At 44.7% G+C, this 24127-nt stretch overlaps 1 long non-coding RNA gene across 1 annotated transcript; it reads left to right on the top strand.

Moving 5' to 3' along the window:
• The first annotated feature begins 666 nt into the window (after positions 1–666).
• On the top strand, positions 667–5711 carry LOC144298227 (uncharacterized). The gene is made up of 3 exons (XR_013365171.1): positions 667–874; positions 1650–1707; positions 5511–5711. It is a non-coding gene; the product is annotated as an uncharacterized LOC144298227 (long non-coding RNA).
• Positions 5712–24127: the final 18416 nt, after the last annotated feature.

Below are 24127 nucleotides of genomic sequence, written 5' to 3'. Positions count from 1 at the left end.
ATGGCTAGAAAGACTGGGGGCTGGCTGGGCCGTACTCTTGCAAGTTAGTTGGATTTCTTCCTCAGTAACACCACCCCTTGGGGTGCTTGGATGGCTCAGTCAAGCGTCTGCCTTCGGCTCAGGTCAGAATCCCAGGTTCCAGGGATGGAGTTTTGAATCGAGCTCCCTGTTCAGCAGGGAGTGTACTTCTCTCTCTCTCCCTCTGCCTATGTTCTCTCTCTGTCAAATAAAATATTAAAAATAAAATAAAATAACACCACCTCTTGACAGGAAGAGCAGCACACTTTCTCTGGGATGGACAGGAAGCATTGGTGGTGGTGTTAACCTTAAAAATAAAGCTGCCAATTATTTTACTAGCAAACAAATGTACTTTTTGTTGTCACCGTTGTTTCTGGAACAGCAGAGAATTGCAACCTGGGAAAAGAAAACTATGACAAAAATATAGGCAAGCCCACAGAACAAAGAGCAATACTCGTCCAGAAAGGAAAGGAGTTGTGGAGGAGGGCTGATAGAAACACAAAGTCCATTGGAACCAACTGGGAATTCCAAATATAGTGGCCTTTCATTGGCTGAGCTGTGACTGTCTCTCATTGGCTGGGCTGTGACTGTCTCTCATTGGTTGAGCTGTGACTGTCTCTCATTGGCTGGGCTGTGATTGTATCTCATTGGCTGGGTTGTTGCTGAGGGAGGAGGAAAGCCAGAGAGTGGCTCTTGAAGTAGTATCCAGGTGCAGAGTTCTCCTCCTGTTCAGTTTGCAATTGACCACAAGTGACGGGCACAGGAGCTCCATGCGCTGGTGTCCTGATTCCATTTTAAACAAGATCTCCAGGGCAGCTGAGTGGCTTAGTCCAGTGAGCGTCTGCCTTCAGCTCAGGTCATGATCCCAGAGTCCTAAGATGAAGCCCGGCTCAGTGGAAGGTCTGCTTCTCTCTCTCTCCTTTTGCCTCCCCACTTCCCTCGTGCTCTCTCTCAAAATCTTTTTTTCTTTTTTTTTTTTTCAAATAAAATCTTAAAAAAATTTTTTTTAATAAACAAGATTTCCGGGATCCCTGGGTGGTGCAGCGGTTTGGCGCCTGCCTTTGGCCCAGGGCGCGATCCTGGAGACCTGGGATCGAATCCCACGTCGGGCTCCCGGTGCATGGAGCCTGCTTCTCTCTCTGCCTCTGTGTGTGTGTGTGTGTGTGTGTGTGTGTGTGTGTGACTATCATAAATAAAAATTTTAAAAAAATTAAAAAAAAAATAAACAAGATTTCCTTTTTAAAAAAAAATATTTTATTTATTCGAGAGAGAGAGAGAGGTGGAGACACAGGCAGGGGGAGAAGCAGGCTCCATGCAGGGAGCCTGACGTGGGACTCCATCCTGGGTCTCCAAGATCACGCCCTGGGCTAAAGGCGGCACTAAACCACTGAGCCACCTGGGCTGCCCCCAAGATTTCCTTTTTTAAAAATATGTATTTATTTATCTTGAGATTTATCGTGAGGGAGAGAAAGAGCACAAGCGGGAGGGGCAGAGGAAGAAGGAGAGAGAACCCCAAGCATCCTGATCCTGTGATCCTGAGACCATGACTGGAGCCTAACCTAAGAGTCAGACACTCAAACAACTGCACCACCCAGGTGCCCCACAAGATTTCCTTTTATTAATTTTCACAGTGGCTGTCTTTGGAGGCAATCTCCCATAGTTGGAAAGAAAACGAGCCTTTTCTTCCAGGTATCAGCCTTTATAGTCACCTTTATGTAGGTTTTAGGTGGGGGACTGATGGAGGAGGACAGGTGGTTGGTGATGCCTATGGGAGACGCTGAGCATGTGTTTTTTTTTTGTTGTTGTTGTTGTTGTTTTTATGGTAGTCACAGAGAGAGAGAGAGGGGCAGAGACACAGGCAGAGGGAGAAGCAGGCTCCATGCACCGGGAGCCCGACGTGGGATTCGATCCCGGGTCTCCAGGATCGCGCCCTGGGCCAAAGGCAGGCGCCAAACTGCTGCGCCACCCAGGGATCCCGACGCTGAGCATTTGTAGGGAAAAATCCAGAATAGTCACTAGCTGCCAAGGCCGTCAGAAAGGAGGTGGATGAAAGGAACATAGAGACAGGCGAATGGTAGGAAGGTCAATATTGAGGTTCAGGACTGAGCTCTTGGGTGGGGCAAGGGCCAGAACCTCCCTACATGTGTCACAGAGGTGAGCTTGTGATAGTCACATCAGGATGAAATTCATAATCTGATTTCAGTGGGGAGAGAGGAGGAGAGAAGCATCTGGAGACATTGTCCCCTATTCTAACCAGGAGATCACAAATCTCACCCCTCTGCAACCCCCAAGGATGGCTCTGGTCCTCTCACCCCCTGTAATTATTCTTCAGCCAACTCTCCCATTTAGGACAAGACAATTCTTTGAGTTTCAATCAAAGAATAAGGGTGTCTGTTCAGTTTCCCGATAATAAATATTTGAAAATCAGTTAATTTTTCTTACTCTCTGTGGCAGAGATCAATTGCTATTTTACATTACACTCAAATTCTATTAGTTTAGAATTTACTTCCTAAGTGATACCACCAGCATTGGGCTTGAATAAAACACTTTACCCTAGACAAGCTCATTAAATTCTTGAAGGTGAGTGGACAAAAGGGAGGGAGAATCAGTCTTGGTTTTACAATTTTGAAGGTATCAATTTAAATCCATTAGAGGAGTGTCAAACAGGTAGGGGCCAGAAATCCCAGATGATGAAGGTTAGAAGCCATTGGAAGGACAATCCTGTTTGGCCTTAGGCCACCACAACTAGCCCTTTCCCAGAGCCAAGCCCAACTCCAACCTGATTTCTGATACTCCTAAAATGTTCAAGACTTGGCCTCAAACAGCTCATCCTGACCCAAATAGGACTCCCATTTCCCAATCTGTTCTGCATCTTCATAGATTCTGACAAACCATATTTTTTAGAGTCTCATTTTACTTCTTGAAACTGAAATTCAGCCCTGCTGAGGGTGGTGAAGTTTTCTCATCTTTAAACAGGGATTTTATGGGGCATCTGGGTTGCTCAGTCAACTGTCTGCCTTTGGCTCAGGTCATGATCCCAAGGGTCCTGGGATTAAGCCCCACATTGGGATCCCTGCTCAATGGGAAGTCTGATTCTCCCACTCCCTTTGCCCCTCCCACTGGCTCATGCTTTTTTTTTCTTTTTCTTTTTCTTTTTTGGCTCATGCTTTCTAACAAATAAATAAAATCTTAAAAAAAAAACAGGGGATTTAATGATGATTATGATGTTCACCATCATTATCATTATAAATATCATGCTATACCTGACCAAGGGATACCCTGCTGTCCAGACTCCCCTGTCACTCAGGGCACACCTCATCGGTGACTGTGGCACCCTCTACTGAGAACCACTCTAGCTCAGAAGTCAACTGCCCCACCTACTCCATTCTAACTCCAGACCCTGCTCCTGCTGGCTGGATTCCTCCCTTTTATTCCTACTACACATATCCTTTCACCAGATGCTGTTTTGGGATTGAAAAGCCTAAGGAATTAAGTGGGTTTTTAAAATGTAGCTTAGGGGATTCCTGGGTGGCTCAGCAGTTTAGCGCCTGCCTTCCGCCCAGGACATAATCCTGGAGTCCCAGGATCGAGTCCCGCATCAGGCTCCCTGCATGGAGCCTGCTTCTCCCTCTGCTTCTCCCTCTGCCTGTGTCTCTGCCTCTCTCTCTCTCTGAGTCTCTCATGAGTAAATAAATTAAAAAATTAAAAAAATAAAAATGTAGTTTAATCCCATTCTTCCTTACCTACAAGATTTCATACTCCCTGACATCACTTTATTGATAGAGTCTGATCTTTACCCTCCAAACCTCCAGCTTGGCACTCAGCACAGCTAAGGATGTCAAAATAACATGGTTAAGGCCATGAATAAAAAGGAAATTCCAAAGTAACAAGATTGAATTCCTTCACTGAAGGGACTCATACTTCCTTAGTTAGTCCCCTTTTCCTCATCAGCTCCAAAAGATGCTGGAATTAAGCCCCATAGCCTAAGAATTACTGTTGAACACTGGTCAGCAGTAGACTCCCTTTACATTTATGGTCATTTTCCCTGTGGGTTTTTATATCCTTTCTCTCAGGAGCCTCAATTGGGCTCACCCCAATCAACCAGAAAGATTATGATAATCTTAAAAGAAAAGAGCATAAAGCCTTGGTTCCTGACCTCCCTGGTAGCTCCTGGCCCATATGCAAATTTTCCCAAGTCATCCCCAGCTTCAGCTCTGCAAACCAAGGGTTAACTTTAATCCTATTTATGAAGTCACAGAATGTCCTTTGTGGCACAATTCCCCAGAGCAAAGGTATCAACTTCCTTATAACTGCATATTTCAGAAGGAAGTTTCTAGAAGAGTCCAAGAGAATCTGCTGCACTTGAATAAGGAAGTGGCTAAATTATTTTAAGTTCCAGAACACCCAAGATCCCACATTATGACTATTTGGAAAGCCAAGAGGGATAAATGCAGGGCAGTGCTCATGGGGACCAGAACTTGAAACTCAGTAACACAGAAACATTTTCCCCCTCTTTGGGTTCAATCTTTCTCTCTCCCCTTCCCTTTGACCAGCTTTCCCTGCTCCTATTTCCACATAATGTCCACATGCCACCTCCAGTTTGTTTGCAGGATGTTTGCTCCCCCAGCAGCAGAGCTTAACAGAAGGATCCAAGTGCAGTAGCTTATTTGAGAGGCATAGGAGCAAATGCTGGTCAGGGAGTGGAAGGTGAAACAGGGAAAGCAAGGAGGGATACATGACTGGCCAATTACCACAGTAGGATCTAAATCCTACCAGAGAGCTCTGGACGTGGTGTAGAACATGGATCAGAGTTAACCCACCCAAGGGGCGAGGGAGCTGCAGTGTTCAGGCCTTGATTGCAATCAGTCCTTGGTGGAGGACTATCCCTGGGCATTAACCCTCTGGTACTTCAGCTTTTCCTGTCTGCCTGTGATGGTGCTTTCGGCAGAAAGCAGCCAGATAAAAGCCCTCAGCCAGAAGGTGGCAGGTCCTAGGGGTTGGCAATAAGTGGCGTTTAGGATGTTGAACAGGGGATCTCACATTTATGTATGTTGCATCACTCACAGCTGCTCCCTTGCCCCAGTCAAATGTTATGTAACTCTTCATCATTAGTATTTGCCCTTTGTCGTGGGCAGAACTGTGTCCTCCTAAACCACCTATGTTCACGCCCTAGCCCCCAGTTCTTTTTTTAAAAGATTTTATTTATTTATTCACGAGAAACGGAGAGAAAGAGACACATACAAAGGCAGAGGGAGAAGCAGGCTCCATGCAGGGAAGCCTGATGCGAGACTCGATCAGGACCCTGCGATCACAACCTGAGCCACACGGCCAGTACTATGAGTGAGGACAGATCTCTGAAAAGGAGGCATCACTGGGGAAGGCACCCCAAATTTGTACCTTGGCCTTCTGCAATGGTCCTAAGCTGAGGTGGCAGGTCATCTACATGCTTGCTTTAATCTGGGGCATCTCCAACCACTGTGTCTTTGTCCTAGAAACAGATCATCCAAGGAAGTAAGCCAGAAAAATGCTGAAAATCTAGACACTGCTTCAGACACCCACACGTTAGGCTACATGTTGGCTAGTTTCCGGGCTTTGAAGACTATGATCAAGAAAGGCCCCAGCCCTGTCCACGGTGGCTGAAACAGAAGTTGAGAGGCACAATTTACTTTGCCTGGAAACCAACAGAATGTGAAGCTGACAGTTAATTAGATTAATTAGGAAACTATGCCTTAAAATGTAATGTTGTTTTCATGAGCTTTTAATGCCTATCAAAATGCTTGCTGAGCTTTATGGCTGGTAATTAACAACCTTATAAAAATATACAAGGAAACAAGGAGATAGATGTCGGGGAGCTAATGAACGTGACAGCTGCCAGACACACAGGCAGAGCCTCGTTCTGGCCTCCATAACAGCTAAGTTCGAATCCTAACCGTGCTTCAACTTTCTGTGGCCTCAAACAAGCTCCTCACTCTCTCTGGTGTCATATGCTTCTCCAATGAGAAGTCGAGATGACTGCTAAGCCCCATACCAACTACATCTCTTGGCCTTTCCCTTTTCTGTACCTCAGAGCACAGGCCTGCAGACTCCACTGTTCTGAGGGCGATTCAATCATCAAGGCCTAAGTGTTCACAAAATAGATCTTAGGGAGATTCTCACCATCCCACTCCGTGGAACTGAACATACAAATTTTTTTGGCCAAAGTCCTTTCAACCTTCTTTGGCAACAAGTTTTTCCTTTGTGAGATCTCTCCATTGCAGATTTCAGTCCGCGTGTGTGTGTGTGTGTGTGTGTGTGTGTGTGTGTTTAAGGTTTTATTTATTTATTCGTGAGAGACACAGAAAGAGGCAGAAGCAGAGGCAGAGGGAGAAGCAGGCTCCCTATTGGGAGCCTGATATGGCACTCAATCCCAGGACCTCGGGATCACAACCTGAGCTGAAGGCAGACCCTTAACCACTGAACCACCCAGGTGCCCCAGACCCTGTGTTTTAGACAGACTTGACTCCACCCTTGGCACTGGGGTTGGGTCTTCATCTCAGTTGTAACCATCAGAGCATCTCAATCCCCTGACCACTGTGATTTGTTCAGGGATGGCCAACTGACCCAGTCAGAACAAGAGAGGCACAACAGAGAGCATCTCTGTTCAATTCCACTGGGATGATTTAAACCTAGGATTGTTGGCAGGTATCCTGGCACATGTGAAGTGTAAACACCAATTCAGCATGAACGGCTGAGTCTTATGATGGAAAGAGACAAAATTATAGTATAATTGTTTGGGCCCCCGAGGTAGCCATGTCTTAAATTTACTGTTGCACTTTTTGATTACATGAACCAAAAAGTTTCCTTTATTTGTTTTAAGCTGTTTTGAGGTGAGTTTTCTGTCAGTTCTAACAATTTTTTTAAAAGATTTTATTTATTTATTTGAGAGAGAGTGTGTGAATGAGCAGGGGGAGGGGAAGGGGGAAGGGCAGAGGGAGAAGCAGACTCCTCTCTGAGCAGGGAGCCAGATGTGGGGCTCCATCCGAGGACCTCGAGATCATGACCCGAGCTGAAGGCAGATGCTTAACCAACTGAGCTGCCCCAGTACCCTGAATTCTAACAGTTATATGGTGTGTTTGTGAATATAGGTGTGTGTGTGTATGTGTGTGTGAGAGAGAGAGGAATTCAGAAAAACAGGGAAAAAAATTTTTAGTGAAAGTACATGTTAGTATTTGCACGTGTTTTTTTCTGTGTACGAAATATCATCTGTCTTCTTTTTCTCTTTGAAAATTCCTACTTATTTTCTTAAAGGCTGTTTCAGTGGCATCTCCTCTTTTTCAGCTTCTGAGACAGGCAGTCACTCTTCTGTGACCTTGTGATGCTTTGCTATGTAAAGTTTCTCCATATACCTTTACCTTGGGGACCCACCATAACTGGACCGGGATGGATACATATGACTGCCACTTGTACCTGAGTCAAATTGTCAGAAGGGACAGAGGATAAAACCTTCAACAGTTGTTGACAAGATTCATTATATTAGCCAATGCCCCCTTTGTAAGAACACACATGATAAATTCCCAGAAAAAGCTGTCTTGAATAATTGGTAGGTTCATTTGTGGAAGATAATGATAGTTATAAATCTATTGGGTTTCCTTTTTTGATTTTACCCCAGGGGACCCAAAACTAAATCCAATGCTCTTGTCAAGGTCACCAATGACCTCCATGTTGCTAAATCCAATGGTCAGTCTTCATTTCTCACTTTACTTATCCCATCAGCACCCTTGAACATAGATGACCATCTCTCTCTCTTTATTTGTCTTCTGGGACCATTTAAGCTCTTGATTTCCCTCCTATGTCACTGACAACTTCTGAGTCTTTTTATTGACTCTTCCTCCTCTCCCCAACCTCTAAACATAGGAAGGTCATAGGGGCTGATGCTTTGCGTGTCCTCATCTTTGTGACACCATCTTCATTAGCAATCTCATCTAGCCTCAGAACTTTAAAGACCATCTCCTGATCATGATTCCCAAACATATCTGTAGCCTGGGCCTTTCTCCTGAATTTTGAACCTATATGTCCAACTGCCAATTTTACATCTCTTCTTAAACATCTATATTAGTCAACTTGGGCTGCCATAACTAGACACCACAGTCTGGTGGCTTAAACAGCATTTATTTTTTTATAGCCCTAGAGGCTGAAATCTAGGATCAAGGTGCCAGCAGGGTTGGTTTCTGATGCAGTCTCTCTTCCTGGTTTGTAGATTGTCACCTTCTCACTGTGTCCTCACATGGTATTTCCTCTGTACATGAGGCTAGAGATCTCTGGGGTTCTCTTCCTCTTCTTGTAGGACATCAGTCTATTAAATTAAAGCCCCAGCCTTTTGATCTCATTTACCTTAATTACTTCTTTGAAGTCCCTATTTCTATTACAGTCACAATGAGGATTAGGGCTGCAGCATATGGATTTTAGGGGCACCTGGCTGGCTCCATCCACAGAGCATGTTTCTTGGTCTCAGGGCCACGACTTCAAGGCCCATGTTGGGTGTAGAGCTTACTTAAAAATGAGAACAAAAATATATGGATTTTAAGGGGACATAATCCAGTCTATAACATTACATACAGTAGGCATCTCAAACTAAACACATCTAAGACTAAGTTCCTTATCCTCAAACCTATTCTACTCATGGCCTTCACCATCTCACCAAATGAGAACTCCCCACTTTTGGTTACTCAGGCCAAAACCCTTGGGCACATCCTTGACTCCTTTCTCTTTTTGTTTCATACCTCCTCCAATCCATCAGCAAATCCTATGGCCTCTATCTTTATTTTTTTTAAACTTTTTTTTTTTAAGATTTATTTTTATTTTATGATAGACAGAGAGAGAGACAGGCAGAGGGAGAAGCAGGCTCCATGCCAGGAGCCCGATGCGGGCCTCGATCCCGGTACTCCAGGATCGCACCCTGGGCCAAAGGCAGGCGCGAAACCGCTGAGCCACCCAGGGATCCCCTGGCCTCTATCTTTAAATATAAAATGTATCTTGTACCCAACCACTTCTCACCTCTTCACTGCTTCCACTTTATTCCAAACCACCATAATCTCTTGCCTGGGTCATGATAATATTCTCCTACATGCTTTTCCTGCTTCTGCCCCATCATACTCCAGTCTCTTTTACTCCCAGTCTCCAAAGATATTTCTTTTTTCTTTTTTTTTTTTTTTTTTTTTTTTAAGATTTTACTTATTTATTCATGAGAGACAGAGAGAGGCAGAGGGAGAAGCAGGCTCCATGCAGGGATCCCGACATGGGACTCGATCATGCGTCTCCAGGATCATGCCCTGGGCCGAAGTCAGCGCTAAACCACTGAGCCACCCGGGCTGCCCCAAAGATATTTCTTTTAGGCCACAAGTCATGTTGTGCCTTCCTCTGCTCCTGCAGTGGCACCATTATGCTTGGAGTAAAAGCCAAAGTACTTCTGTGGCCTACAAGGCCTCACATGGTCTGTCCTCTTGTTACCTTTTTGACTTTCTCTTCTATTGAGTGACTCGCCTTCATGCAAAGATGATGACTAGGGTCACGGGAGTGGGTGAGGTCACTTAGGGCAAGGAAGTTAAGAGAAGAGAAGAAAAGAGAAGAGAGGGCAGCCTGAGTGGCTCAGCAGTTTAGCGATACCTTCGGCCCAGGGAGTGATCCTAGAGACCCACTGGGCGTGATCCTAGAGACCCAGAATCGTGTACCCCGTCAGGCTCCCTGCATGGAGCCTGCTTCTCTGTCTGCCTGTGTCTCTGCCTCTCTCTCTCTGTGTCTCTCATGAATGAATAAGTTTTTTTAAAAATCTTTAAAAAAAAGAAAAGAGAAGAGAGGAGGGTGTTGGAGGGGAGGGGAGGGAAAAGAAGACAGTAGGGAGGGGAAAGGAGAGGAGAGGGCACAGAGAAGGGGTTGGGAAAAAAAGTGAGCTGAAAAAAAGTGGGGCAGCTAGAGGACTAGGAGAGGAGCCAGCAAAGGTAGGTCCATCAAAGCCCAAGAGAGAGATGTCCCTAGAAGGAACAATCTCTTACTGAGGGCCCACATGGCTCAACATCTCATCTTTAATTTCCCCTTCGTCCTATTAAAATTTTTATACCTTTTTAAATGATGAGCGATTTGTCAGTGTAGCAGTTGGCAGCCAAGCCGGCTAAGGAGAAAAAATATTAGCATCTTTCAAATGGTCATTTTTTCCCCTTTTCAACATAAGCAGGCCAGAACCAGTATCTATTATTAATAGATGCATGTTTTATTAAAGGTATAAAGACCAAAGATTTGTAACTTTAATAATCCAGATTCTTATTTTAAATTCTTCAACATTATTATTTATTGATCAGCTTAGAATGTTTCTTTTGCAATCACCAATCTGCCAATTCCTGGAGGGGAAATAGAAGTGATGGAATTAGGGGAGCTCGCATTGACACCAACTTACTCAAGGGTGGGCAATAAAACTCCCACAAAATGAGTATCCCCTCTGTGCCGGGCTCTGGACCAGACATGGTGCAGAGGAAGCAGGATGACAAAGACAGGACCTTTTCCTGTGTGGAGACAAATATAAACAATATATGGACAATGCAATAAGTTGGGAAGTAGAGTTGAGTAGTTAAAACCTCTTCTCTAAAATTAGGAAGTTTTGAGTCTCAGAGCTACAACTTACCAGCTGTGTGATCTTGAGCATGATACCATTCCTATCTGAGCCTCAGTTTCCTCATCTGTAAAATGGGGATGATATGGGGTTATCATGAAGATGAACTGCAATAATGATGCATATAGCTTGCTTGGCATGGTGCTCAGCACATAGTGAGCCTTCCTCATTAAATGCTAGCTAAGGTTGTGGTGATAGTGATATTAGAAGTGTCAGGGGCACACATTCTGGGCATTGATTCTTCCTAGAGGGGAGAGGTTAAGGGAAGCTTTCAGAGGTGAGGACAGCTGGTTCTTGAAGGATGGTTAGAATTTCAAAAGATTGCCTAGCTGAGAGGAAGGTTACTCCAGGCAGTGAAAACAGCCAGGAAAGTTTGAGCTGTGTTTGGGGGGAAAGCAGAGAAGCTTGGTGGAGCTGGAGAATATAGTAGCTGGAGAGCATTGAGGGGAGGTAGCTGCAAAAGGAAGGTCTGAGATGGTGCAGAGGGCTTCACAGGCCAAGGGGTCCAGGTTTGCCTTAAAAGCTATGGGGAACCTTGAAGGTGGTTTGGTTTTGGTTTTGTTTTAATTCAAGCAAAAAACAAAAACATGTAACATAAAATTTACCATCTTAGGGGCACCTGGCTGGCTCAGTCCATAGAGCATGGGACTCTTGATCTCCAGGTCAGGAGTTCAAGTTCCATGTTGGGTGTAGAGATTACTTAAAGATAAAGTCTTAAGGGAAAAAAAAAGAGGTACCGTCTTATTCTTTTTTTGAATTTAATAAATTTAATAAATTTTATTTATTTATTCATGAGAGACACACACAGAGAGAGAAAGAAAGGCAGAGGGATAAGCAGGCTCCATGCAGGGAGCCCAACATGGGACTCGATTCCAGGTCTCCAGGATCAGGCCCTGGGCTGAAGGTGGTGCTAAACCACTGAGCCACCCAGGCTGCCCGTCTTAATTATTTTTAAAAATATTTTATTTTTGTAATCTCTACATCCCAAATGAGGCTCCAATTCATGACCTTGAGATCAAGAATTTCATGTTCTATCCACTGAGTCAGCCAGGCACCCCCACCTCAACCATTTTTAAGTGTACTGTTCAGTAGTATTATCTATATTCATACCATTGTACAAAAGATCTCTAAAACTTGCAAAGCAGAAACTCTATATCCATAAAACAGCTCCTCATTTTACCCTTCCCTGAACCCCAGGCAACCACCATTCTAGCCTGTTTCTATGAGTTTGACTACTTTAGATATCTCATTTAAGTGAAATCATACAGTATTTGTGCTTTTCTCACTGGCTAATTTCACTTAGCAGAATGTCCTCTATCTTGGGGCACCTGGGTGGCTCAGTCAGTTAAGCATCCAGTCTTGATTTCAGCTCATGAGATCAAGCCCAGCCTTGAGCCACACGTTGAGCCATACATCAGGCTCAACGCTTGGCACAGAGTCCACTTGTCTTTCTTTCTCTGCTCCTTCCCCCAACTCCTTTGCCCCTGCTTTCTCTATTTTTTTTAATATTTTTTAAAGATTTTATTTATTCATAGAGACAGAGAGAGAGGGGCAGAGACACAGGCAGAGGGAGAAGCGGACTCATTACAGGAAGCCCGATTTGGGACTTGATCCCGGGATTCCAGGATCACGCCCTGGGCTGAAGGCGGTGCTAAACCGCTGAGCCAGCGGGGCTGCCCTCTATTTTTTTTTTTTTTTAAGATTTTTATTAAAAAAAAAAAAAAGGATTTTTATTTATTTATTCATGGGAGACACAGAGAGAGAGAGAGGCAGAGACACAGGCAAAGGGAGAAGCAGACTCCATGCAGGGAGCCCGATGTGGGACTCCATCACCAGACTCCAGGATCACGCCCTGGGCCAAAGGCAGGCGCTAAACTGCTGAGCCACCCAGGTGTCCCCAATAAGTAAAATTTTTTTAGAAAGGAATGTCCTCTAGCTTCATCTATGTTGTATCATGTAATAGGACGTCCTTTTTAAGACTAAATAATATTCCCGGGATCCCTGGGTGGCTCAGCGGTTAAGTGCCTGTTTTCAGCCCAGGTTGTGATCCCAGAGTCCCAGGATCGAGTCCCACTTCGGGCTCCCTGCAGGGAGCCCGCTTCTCCCTCTGCCTGTGTCTCTGCCTCTCTGTGTCTCTCATGAATAAATAAATAAAATCTTAAAAAAAAAAAAGACTGAATAACATTCCATTGCATGTATATACCACATTTTCTTTACCCTTTCCTACTTTGGAGAGTTTTTTTTTTAAAGATATTTGTCCTAACTTTAGGAATTCAGAGGTGCTTCAGGTCTTTCCAGCCCTACCCACCCCCAGAAAGAGGAGGAAAAGAGGCGGCCTGGCTGCTCTTTATCCTAGCCAGCTACAGAGGCAGGTGAAGGACCATCCCTAAGGGGAGACAGCACTGGCCTTCTGGTCCCTGCACCACCTGTGGCTCACTATGTGGTCTTGGATAAGCCTGTGCCCCTCTCTAGTCCTCAGTTTCCCCATGTGTAAAGTGAAGGAGTTAGTAAAGCAGTAGTACTCCTGTGAATGATGATGATGATGATGGTGGTGGTGGTGGTGGTGGTGGTGGTGGTGGTGGTGGTGGAGGTAGCCACCAACTCGGTTTGAGGGCTTATTTTCTGTCAGGCATTCTTCTAATTGCTTTACAAGCATTAGTTCATTAATGCAATTAATTCTATCATACTACTATTAGGGATCCCTGGGTGGCTCAGCGGTTTAGCGCCTGCCTTCCGCCCAGGGCGTGATCCTGGAGATCCGGGATCGAGTCCCACATTGGGCTCCCTCATGGAGCCTGCTTCTCCCTCTGCCTGTGTCTCTGCCTCTCTCTCTCTCTCTCTCTGTCTCTCGTGAGTAAATAAATAAAATCTTTAAAAAAAAAAATACTACTATTATCCCCATTGTACAGATGAGGAAATTACAGCACATTATTTGCCAGAGGTCACAGGAATAACAGGTGAGCTAGAATTCAAATTCAGGCACTCTGGCTCCAGACCATTCCAGGGAATCACTGGGAGAGCTTTAAAATATCAGAGTGGATGCCTGGCTGCCTCAGTTGGTAGAACATGAGACTCTTGATCTCAAGGTTGTAAATTCGAGCCCTCATTGGGTATGGAGATTACTTAAAAAGGAGATTTTTTGGGCCACCTGTGTGGCTCAGTGGGTTAAGCATCTGCCTTCAGCTCAGGTCATGATCCCAGGGTCCTGGGATCCAGACCCACATCGGGGTCCCTGCTCAGTAGTGAGCCTGCTTCTCCTTCTCCCTCTGCCTGCTGCTCCCCCTGCTTATTTTCTCTCTCTTTCTCTTTCTGTCAAATAAATAAATAACATCTTAAAAAAAAAAAAAGAAACCTTAAAAAAATAATAAATAAATAATAAAATATATTCCTGGATCCACCCTAGACCTGCTGCATCAGAGCCTCTAGTGTGGCCCAGGCATCATTGCTAAGACACTCTCAAGCTAAAAAGATGAGGCTTGAAGCTGAGGGTTCTAGTGGGGACAGAAAATGCCTGAGTCTGACCTGAGAGAGACTGGAGGCTGACTCTCCCCCACCTTCCCTGAGCAGTGATTTTCCTTGGATCCGGGGGTGAGTGACCCTTTAGGGGACAACTTCAAAGGGGTGTCCAGATCATTCTAACCCTTTCCCCTAGGCCTCCAGAGGAAGCAGCCTCCAACCTCCCAACTCCCCCAGTCCTCCAGAGAAGGTCCCTGCAGGATATGAGGGAATATAAATGACAGATGATCCTGAGAAAAGACACTCAACTTCTCTAGTAACCTCGGAAATCAAAATTAAAGCAATTAGAAGATGTTCTAGAAGGTTCTCAAGAGGGAAGGAACGTGGTCAGACACTTTCCTAATCAAACTCACCCCTGCTCCTTTTGGAACTTGAATGCATTTGAGTACTCTCAAGATCTAAATTATTCCCCCTTTTGGGGGGAAGAGGGGTACATACTATCATGACAGTATGAGATCTGCAAATATCTTGGCATTTGGTTATTTTTTAAAAAGACAACACTGTCAAACTAGATACCAATAACTAGCAATCACAAGCATAATCACTTTTTAAAATTTTAATCTAAAAAAGAGTTCAAAAATACTGCTCTATGCATTGAGGATGAATCTCACAGACACAGCAGATGAACAAAAGGATCCAGACACACACAAAAAACGAGATACCAGGTGATTGCATTTATATGATATTCAAGAAGAGACAAAACCAATCTCTAGTGACAGAAGTCAGGATAATGGTTCTCTTCGAGGTAGTAACTGCAAAGGTAGTCGGGGTGTGGGGAGGTGCTGGAAATATCTTGTGTCTTGATCTGTGTGGGGATTATGTGGGTGTACTCAAAGTAAAAATTCATTGGGTGATAAATTTATAATGTATGTGCTTTACTGTGTACAATTCATACCTTAATAAAAATGTTTTGAAGAGTTAGATTATTATGTTTTTCTGTTTATCCATGTCTTCTACTAAACTTTAGATGGTGACTCAACACTGAGTGAGTGTCTACATTGCACACAGCCACTCATGCGAAGCCAGTGGCAGAAGTAAAAGCAGGTTAGGATTTAGCTACCTACAAGGAGCTGGCACGTGGCTCTGGACTTGGAACAAGGATCACAGCTGGAGGGGGCTCCCCAGGGCCAATCACCTTTTTTTTTTTTTTTTTTTTTTTAGATTTTATTTATTTATTCCTGAGAGACACAGAAAGAGAGAGAGGCAGAGACACAGGCAGAGGGAGAAGCAGACTCCATGCAGGGAGCCTGATGTGGGACTCGATCCTGAGACTGCAGGATCAGGCCCTGAGCCAAAGGCAGGTGCTAAACCGCTGAGCCACCCAGGCATTCCCCCAATCACCTTTTGATGCCACCAAGATTCCTGCTTCTACACACACACACCGCTATAGAGCTAAGGCCAGGCCTGGACAGTCAGGCCTGGACAGGCAACTGGGTCAGTCAGAAGGCAGCCAGATGCGAGAGGCCAGGATGGGAATAGATGAAGCATTAGTTAACAGATGCCCTGGCCATAGGGACCTGTCTGGATCAAAGATAAGAATGGAGCTGGCCGGGAACGTCTGGGCGGTTCAGCGGTTGAGCGTCTGCCTTCGGCTCAGGGAGTCCTGCCTCAGGCTCCCTGTGGAGAGCCAGCTTATGTTTCTGCCTCTCTCTGTGTGTCTTTCATGAATAAATAAATAAAATCTTAAAAAAAAAAAAAAAAAGAATGGAACTGGCCAATGGGACAAGGATGAGGCCAGAGTCGGCAGGAAGGAGCATTAAAAAGGACATCAGGGGGTACCTGGGTGGCTCAGTCAGTTAGGTATCTGACTTTTGATTTTGGCTCAGGTTATGATCTCAGGATCATGAGATCAAGCCCTGTGTCAGACTCCATGCTGGACATGAAATCTGCTTGGGATTCTCTCTCCCTTTGCCCCCCCACCCTTGTGCACTCTCTATATATAATTATTCATTTTTTTACATTTATTTTTAAAAATATTTTATTTATTTATTCATGAGAGACACACACACACGGAGAGAAAGAGAGAGAAGCAGAGACACAGGCAGAGGGAGAAACAGTCTCCATGTAGGGAGCCTGACACGGGACTTGATCCTGGGTTCCCAGGATCACGCCCTGGACTGAAGGCAGGTGCTAAACCGCTGAGCCACCCAGGCTGCCCTAATAATTTTTTTAAAAAGGGGATGCCTGGGTGACTCAGCGGTTAAGCCTCAGCCTTCGGCTCAGGGCATGATCCTGGACTCCTGGGATCGAGTCCCACGTCGGGCTCCCTGCGTGGAGCCTGCTTCTCCCTCTGCCTATGTCTCTGCCTCTCTCTTTCTCTCTCTCTCTCTCTCTGTGTGTCTCTCATGAATAAATAAATAAAATCTTTTTAAAAATAAATAAATAAAGGACATCAGGGACGCCTGGGTGGCTCAGTGGTTAAGCATCTGCCGTCAGCTCAGGGCATGATCCTGGAGTCCTGGGATCGAGTCTCACATCGGGCTCCCTGCATGGAGCCTGCTTCTCCCTCTGTCTGTGTCTCTGTCTCTCATGAATAAATAAATAAAATATTTTTTTTAAAAAGAAGGACATCAGGTGGTTGGACAATAGCTCATAGATACTAGGATTCTCATCTCCTAATGGGACCACATGCCAGGAGGCCTGGGCTCAGAGTGGGGACAGGAGGTTGGATGAAAGATGTTCAAGCAGTCCAGATAGAAACCAGAGATATCCAGTTCCTGCTCAAGGTTACACAGCAAGTCAGCCTTGATCCAGGTCAAGACCTACACATTCTACACTGTACCAGCTTCTTCCCACCACTCCAGCAATACCCCAAGATCATTTCTATTTCCCCTTCTGGATGCTCTATATTCTATATACCCTGTGTTTTCAGCTAAAAAAAAAATATATATATATATATATATAAAATATAAATTTATATATTTTTATATATAAAAATATATATTTCTTTCCATATATATATATATATAAAGAAAGAAACTTCTGTATTCTATCACAACTTACATCATCTTGAAAGTGAAAAAAAAAATCCTACACTACCCACTTTTAATACAGATCTTTGCCGTATTGGGAAGTATAAACAAACCAGAAGAGCGATAATTAGTTCTAAATTCAGGCGAGGTTTATGGAACGTGAATCGTTTGGGTAATCGGCTGGGGTGGTGCCATGAAGTGGTAATTAATTTGTTTTTTTCCTTAAAATGTTTTACTTAATTAAGGGAGGTGCTGATTTATATATACCCTTCCCCTGGGGATGGTTTGTAAGGCAAGAGAACATTCCGACTGTCTCCTTGCCACATTTCTCATCAAATTATTTCATTACATTCAGACACACTTTTGTAACACTGATTGTGACAGATCCTGGAGTTATGAGCTCATAAATCCTGGGGGGGAAGCTGGAGACGTACACTTAATGGGAAATGTTCTCATAATCAAAAGAATATTTCAAGCTGTGACAATGCAGGCCAAGAGAAGGAGAGGGAATGTTTTTCCTTCAAAGAATAACGGGATGCTGAAACCAAGCCAGCACCTGCAGCTTTGTCTACTTCTGAGTCAGCTGGGCTCTCAAATCTCAGCTTGCAGAGGGTGGAAGTCAGGAGGAGTTGGATCTAGTCCTGGCTCCACCATGACTTACTTTGAGCTGATCTTTCCTTTATTCAACATATATTTAGTGAGTACCTACAATGTGGCAGGCACTGTGTTACGTGCTGAGGATACAGTGTGAGCAAGACAGGTTTGTTTTCTACCTTCGCAGAACTTAGAGTCTAGTAGGAAAAATAAACACATAAAAGAATAATAGCTAATAAGCATAATCTCTCCCTATGATCTAGCAATTCCATTCCCAGGCACATACCCAAGAGAAATGAATGTATATCTGTCCAAAGATAGGCATAAAAATGTTTCATAGCAGTATTATGTAATAGCTCAAAATCATGAACAGTCATCATTAGAAGAACAGATAAATAAATTAGGGTATATTTAAATAGTAGAATACTACATAGTAATTAAAAAGAACAAACTTATTGCACACATCCATGTGCAAAAACATGGCTGAACCTCACAAACAATAATGAAAGAATTTTTTTTTTAAGATTTTTTTATTCATGAGAGAGACAGAAGCAGAGACATAGGCAGAAGGAGAAGCAGGGTCCCTGCAGGGAGCCCGATGCAGGACTTGATCCCAGGACTCCAGGATCACGCCCTGTGCCAAAGGCAGGCTCTAAACCACTGAGCCACCCAGGTGTCCCCCAATAAAATCTTAAAAAAAAAAAAACTATCTGTAAAGTTGAGCCATATTGATATAAGACATCCAAAAATGGGAGTCTAGAGCCTAGTGACACTAGGGAAAGTGTCACCCAGCTTTACCTCTGGACACAACATTTTGCTAGAGCCAATGATCCCCTTCATGGGGGGAGACTGTCTTAGAAGCAGACCCAAAGACAAGGATTCCTGTGCAAGTGGCTTGTTAAGGAAGTGCTCCTAGGAGAAGCTGGATATGCGTGTGGAAGACAAGAAGGAGAAAAGGGCAGACTGAAGCGCAACTTCAGGCAGGGTCTCAGCCTCGGCCTGATCCCACCCTGAGCCGAGAAATATGTTACATCTCAGAGTGTACATGGAAAAAGAGGCCAAGCAGGAACCATAAGGCGCTATGCCTACCATCATGCTGTTAGCATTAGAAGGATAAAGAAGTCGACTGAAATCCTCACCTTTCAGTATTTTCTTTATTCATATTCCAGGATCATCTATTTTCAGGGACTGATCTTTGGAAAAACAACAGCCATAATAACCACAACACAAAATGAAAGCTAAGTTATAAATGAACTGTTTGGCTGCACTGTATGTTACTTTTGCTTCTTGTCATTGATAATTTGCACATTAAGGTTACTTGCATGCATAAAAATGCATAAAACTTCTAAATGAAAAAGAAAGTACAGGGACTGCTCACCGAAGCTTCAGGTGACCCCCAGGGTGGGCTGAGGGAATGTGGGCAAGACTCTGATCCAAACTAGACACTGGGCCTCACATGTTAAATCTTATCCATTCTCCTGTGAGATAGATACTATTTCCATATTCCATATTTCAACAAATCTACAATAGCATCAGTCAAAACATACATCATTATTTTGTTACCACCAAGAAAGAAAAAATACTACTGCTTAAAAATATAACATACCATCAATTGTGAGATAAGCCCAGTTTTAGAGATGTGAAATGTGAAAAACTACATCTTAGAATTGATAAAATAGGGCACACCCCCATTTTGCAGATGAGAACACCAGGCAATAAGAGTTAATGTTTTGGGGATGCCTGGATGGATCAGTGGTTAAGCTCTGCTTTCGGCTTAGGATGTGATCCTGGAGTTCAGGGATTGAGTCCCACTTGGGTTCCCTGCATGGAGCCTGCTTCTCCCTCTGCCTGTGTCTCTGCCTCTCTCTGTGTGTGTCTCTCATGAATAAATAAATAAGTAAAATCTTTAAAAAATAAAGTTAATGTTTTGTCCAAAATTATGGAGCTAAGAAGGAGCAAGGCCAAGATTCAACCTGGGTCCATCTAACCCCAAAGCCTAGATCTTCTGATCCTCCTATAGAATAATTTGCTGAGTGTTACTGGATGACTTGAACATTGGACTGTGAATGGTCTCCGTGGGGCTGTGCAGTGCTTATCCAGCTGTAACTAGTGGTCCTACACTTGTTCTACTGAGCCCAGCTGAGATGGTTGGGTTAGAACCTTTAGAAAGGCTGGAAAATATACCCCAACCCAAAATACTAGGTAGGAACGAGTAGAGAGCATAGAACTAGAAATCAGCCTGACTGTGGCCGAGAATGTACACTGGAAACCCAGAGAGATATGGCCCAACATACAGGTGGCCTTGAGTAACAGGCTACCTAAAAAATGTTGTCAATCTCTCCTACTTCCTCCGGGGCCTAGTTGCTGGCATTGTCAGTTACCGAGTGCCAGATGACAAAGCAAGCTCTTCAAGCCCCACCCTGTTCTAAAATCAAGACATTGTCTGCCACTGCTCCTGTTTCTGGGAATCTTCTCGAGGTCTAGCAATGATCAGACATCCGATTCACTCGCTGCTTACCTGGGTTTGAGACGGAGTTGTTGATATGCCTGCCATGGTCCATCCTGGTATATTTCTTTTATTTTTCCCAATACCACTGGGTGAGTTTTATCAAATATAAGGAATGGATACTTGTCCAAATGCATGACCTTAGAATCCTTCGTCCCAGTAGAGGTCTTAGGATGTTCCCTGGAAGTGATACTCTGATTTACACTTTAATCATATCCTGGATCTCCACAGGGTTTGGGAAAGAAGCCAATGGAATTTATTTTTTATCTCTTCTTCCACTCTCTATCTTTCCAAAATCTCCACGTTAGAGGCTGCCTGGTTGGGCAGGTGTAAGCAGGTATTTTGGGCATTAATCTGCCTGTCTCCACTTCCCCCTATGCAGAGGGTCTATTTATCTGAAGCCCAGGCCTCAGGGACAGGGTGAGTGCGGCTACATCTCTGAGCCTCGCGAGTGGAGAAGGGTCCCGGCAAAGAGACATAGTACACTACAATGTAGCCAGCACTTTCCCATCACTTCCTTCCTGGGACCTCATGTTCTCCCCCAGTCAGAGCTGGTGAGTGTATCATCCAGAACAAGCAACAGAAACCCAGTCCACACTGGTTATAATGGCTGATTGCATGTGTCAGCTAGGCTAGGCTAGGGAATGCCCAGATAGCTGGTAAAACACGATTTCTGAGTGTGCCTGCAAGAGTGTTTCCAGGAGAGATTAGCATTTGAATTGGGGAACTGAGTAAAGCAGAGGACCCTCCCTAATGTGGTAGGCATCAAAGAGAACAAAAAGGAGGAAGGGTGAATTCATCCTCTTTCTGTCTGAGCTGAAACATCCATCTTCTGCCCTTGGATATTGGCACTCCTGGTCCTCAGGTTTTCAGACTCACATTGGGACTTACATCAGCAACTCCTGCTCCCAAGTTCTCAGGCTTTCAGATTCAGACTGAATGATACATCAGCTTTCCTGGTTCAGGGGATTTCTCGGCTCCCATAACCACATGTACCAGTTCCTATAACATATATCTTATATTTATTTCTATATATCCTATTGAATCTGTTTCTCTGGAGAATCCTAATACACCAGCTGCAGAGAAAGGGAACTGATTGGCTCCTGGGATGCAAAGATGAAGTTAACAACCAAGCCTCAGGCCGGGGAGGAATATAACTATACTGCCCAATACCTGATACCTGGGAATGGAGGCCACCAGGATTCCCTGAACCCCTTTCTGTCTCTGCTTTTCAATGTATCAGATTCCTTCTCTCTTACTTCAGGTGCCACCATGGTCTCCAACATTCCTTCTGTTCTGACACCAGAGAAAGGAACTGACTTACTCCATTGCAGATTAAAAGACTCTGGCCCAATTTGGATCAGATGGCACCAAGAATTGGGCCACTCAGTTGTGGCCAGGTGAACAGACTACATAAAAATATGGGGCTCCTGCTAGACCCAAAGACGAAAGGAAATTCCTGGAAGAGTGGGGTTGCAGATTCCAGAACAAAGTGGGAATAATTCCAAGCATGGAACCTCAGAATCCCTCTTAACACAGCACTTTAGATCACCACTACCACTGGGTCAGACTTATCACAGAGATAAAACCATTAATCTAAACTTTAGATCCCAGATCAATAGAACATAGGGAGAGATCCTCTAGGTCCATCCTATTTGGAATCTGCCAAAATAACCCAAATTTTATAAAGGACCTTGTAGATCAAAGACCAAATGATTTGTGACAAAGATTCCAGGATTTCACCAAGGCCCTGAAGTTTTCCTCCCAGCCCACAGAAATAGCTAGTACCCAGAGCACCTGGGTGGCTCATGGTTGAGCATCTGCCTTGGGTTCAGGTCATGATTCCAGGGTCCTGAAATCGAGTCCCTCATTGGGCTCCCCACAGGGAGGCTGCTTCTCCCTCTGCCTATGTCTCTGCTTCTCTGTGTCTCTCATGAATAAATAAAATCTTTAAAAAAAATAAAATAGCTGGTACCCATCCGATGTCCTCTGTCGATAACCAGTTAATGATCACTTAACACATTAGATGGCTGCCATCCCTAATAATGACAGTTGGGCTCCGCCGAGCAGTCTGAGTATTTTTATTTTCCTCTGTTCCTAAGATTGGCATTAGGGAATTTGAAAGGTTGCTCCATGTGCCAAGACAGTTAAACAGAGTCATCCTGTCCGTTTGCTCACCTATCCTTGGCTGGGCCCTGGCAGAGCTAGGAGACACTCCATTCATTTTTCTTAAGAAGCAATGTACTTCTCTGAATGTCTTTGTTATTATTATTGATCTCCCTGGGTCTCCTTATGGCCAGAAATAAGGAATCCAATTTGATTAGGGACTGATTTGGCCTCCAAGGCAAGATGTGTCAATACAACAGCTGAGAATCGTGCGGGAACCAATTTGGTTAGAGTTGACCCAGCACATTCAGAATGCCTTCAGGTGCCTCTTCCAGCTGTCAGCCTCCTCCATCCATTCTCTGCTGACTGCCCACCCCCCGCCCCCTACTCAAATGGGTTTTTGTTTTTTTTCTTAAGATTTTATTTATTTATTCATGAGAGACAGAGAGAGAGGCAGTGACACAGGCAGAGGGAGAAGCAGGCTCCATGCAGGGAGCCCGATGTGGGACTTGATCCCGGGTCTCCAGAATCAGGCCCTGGGCTAAAGGCAGGCGCTAAACAGCTGAGCCACCCGGGCTGCCCCGAGGGAGGTTTTTTAATGTAACAAACGGAAGATACTGCCAAGGCTTACACATTCCACAGCTCTGTATCCCAGCCTCCATCCCATCAACCTCCCTCAAAAGTATGAAGAGATGACTCATGCTGGCTTTGGAGTCAAACCAACTTGAGTTCCGCTCCTAGCTCTACTACATACAGTGGGGCCTTGGGCAAGTGGGAGCCTCAGTTCCCTCATCTGTAAAATGAATATATCACATTGACATCCCTTTGGGCTCAAATGGCAGAAAGCCTGCCTTGTCTTTTGCCTTCACCCTCTCAATTCACCCCGACCAAGCCTCCTGGAGGTCCCTTCAAAGTGCCACCCACAGCTCTAGCCAATGGCCTTCCAGCCCAAGGTATTCTCATGGCTGAACTCTCCTTTATTTTTCAACTTTCAGGTCTCAGTGTAGGAAACACTTCCTCCAGGAAGCTTTCTCTCGCCCCATATCAAGGGCCCTGGCTCTGGTCCCCACGGTCCCTCATCTCTGCCCCCAGTAACGGTCTGCCTCCCCATTAGTGCATGAGCCCCGGGAGGGCTGACATGGGGCATCTCCTGTGTCTCTGCCTCCTCAGTATCAGGCCCAGAGCAGGCACTCAAGGAATGAGTCAAGTCTGTGACGATGATACTGTCCCGGTTACTATCGCAACAAATTACCCCAACACTTACTGGCATACAACCCTCTATCAGGCTCACAGATTCCATGCATCAGGGATTCCGACAGGCCATGGTGGGCATGGCTTTTCTTTGCTCCATGATGTCCATGGCCTCTGCTAGCAAGGTGGGAGGCTGGGAGCTGGAGTTGTCACCAGCCACACCTCTGGAGGTTATGTTAGCTGCTGGATGAACCTTAGGCTGAAACTTTCAACTGGACCATTTACAAGTGGTCTGTCCTCATGACTTGGGCTTCCTCGTAACATAGTGATCTTGGAGTAATTGAACTGCAGTTCAGAACTCCAACACAAGCATTCCAGTGAGCAAAGTGGGAGCTATGTTGCCTTTTAAGACACAGCCTCAGAAGCCATGCAGTTATTCCTGTTGTCTTCAAAGAAGGTATGGATATGATTTAAAACTGCTCGGTTTTTCTTCCACCTTCCACTTAGGAAGTAGAAAGCTGGAAAGAGTACCACTTTCACCTTTGCAACAAGAAAAACCCAGATAATCTGCGATTTTATAACTTA

The sequence above is a fragment of the Canis aureus genome, chromosome 26, assembly GCF_053574225.1.
Source record: "Canis aureus isolate CA01 chromosome 26, VMU_Caureus_v.1.0, whole genome shotgun sequence".
NCBI lineage: Eukaryota > Metazoa > Chordata > Mammalia > Carnivora > Canidae > Canis > Canis aureus.
The sequence above is the reverse complement of the archived record's forward strand: the minus strand, read 5'-3'. Positions and strand labels throughout refer to the sequence as shown.